General features: G+C 40.5%; 1 pseudogene; it reads left to right on the top strand.

Annotated features, from left to right (window-relative positions):
- The first annotated feature begins 44 nt into the window (after positions 1-44).
- The window catches only part of LOC103255597, a 16,910-nt pseudogene continuing 15,397 nt past the window's right edge, over positions 45-1,557 (top strand).

Below are 1,557 nucleotides of genomic sequence, written 5' to 3'. Positions count from 1 at the left end.
AGGATATGATTGTGTACCTTGAAAACCCAAGAGAATCTGTCAAAAGCCTCCTTACATTGATAAAGGCCTTTGGCAAAGTCTCAGGATACAAAATAAATGTACAAAAGACAATCACATTTCTCTACACAAATAATAAACAAACAGAAACCCAAATAAAAAACACAATTCCATTCACAATATCCACAAAAAAAATGAAATACCTTGGCATCTTCCTAACCAGAGACGTGAAAGACCTTTACAATGAAAATTACAAAACACTGCTCATAGAAATCAAAGATGTCACAAGCAAGTGGAAAAATATCCCATGCTTATGGATTTGAAGAATCAACACTGTGAAGATGTCCATCTTACCTAAGGCAATCTAAAAATTCAATGCAATACCCATCAAATTACCAGTAACTTTTTTCTCAGACCTAGAAAAAACAACACAGGAATTTCTATGAAAACACAAATGACCAAGAATAGCCAGAACAATCCTCAGCAAAAAAAAAAGCAAGTGGTATCACATTACCAGACTTCAAACTTTACTATAAAGCTACAATCATCAAAACAGCTTGGTATTGGTATAGGAACAGGCAAATAGATCAGTGGAATAGAATTGAGATTCCAGAAGTAAAACCTCAATTTCTTAACCAACTCATCTTCAGCAAAGCCCCCACCACCTACCACTCGGGATAGGAGATCCTATTCAGCAAATGGTGCTGGGAAAACTGGCTGACCACATGCAGAAGATTGAAACAGGACCCCTATCTATCCCCATGCACAAAGGTTAACTCCAGATGGATCAGAGACCTAAATGTAAAACCTCAAACCATAAGAACCTTAGAAAAGGAAGGAAATACCCTCATGGAAATCGGAACTGGCATCCAATTCCTGAATAAAACCCAAAACCCACAGGTCATAAGAGAGAAGATAGACAAGTGGGACCTCATTAAACTGACAAGCTTCTGCAAAGCCAAAGAAACCATCAAGAGAACAGGGAGACAGCCTACAGACTGGGAAAAAGTATTTGCCAACTCCAGGTCTGACAAAGGCTTAACATCCTGGATCTACAAAGAACTCAAATGTGCTGAAAAGAAAAAAACAAACAACCCCATTATAAAATGGGCAAAAGATATGAACAGACACTTCACAAAAGAAGACATCCGAGCAGTCAACAAACACATGAAGAAATGTTCAGCCTCACTAATCATCAGGGAGATGCAAATCAAAACCACACTGAGATACCACCTAACCCCAGTCAGAATGGCAATCATCAACAACTCAAAAAATAACAGCTGCTGGAGAGGGTGTGGTGAAAAGGGAACACTTCTACACTGTTGGTGGGAGTGTAAACTAGTGCAGCCTCTATGGAAAGCAGTGTGGCAATTCCTAAAAGCTCTAAAAATCGACCTTCCAGCCGGGCTCGGTGGCTCAGCCTGTAATCCCACGCCTTTGGGAGGCTGAGGTGAGTGGATTGCCTGAGCCCACGGGTTCGAGACCCACCTGGCAGCAAGACCTCATCTCTACAATAAATAAAAAAATCAGCTGGGTGTGGTAGCACATGCCTGTAATTCC

Source organism: Carlito syrichta, unplaced genomic scaffold, assembly GCF_000164805.1.
Source record: "Carlito syrichta isolate Samal-C Ts95f unplaced genomic scaffold, Tarsius_syrichta-2.0.1 Scaffold288291, whole genome shotgun sequence".
Taxonomy (NCBI): domain Eukaryota; kingdom Metazoa; phylum Chordata; class Mammalia; order Primates; family Tarsiidae; genus Carlito; species Carlito syrichta.
Note: the sequence above shows the minus strand (reverse complement) of the source record. Positions and strands in the feature narration are given on the sequence as shown.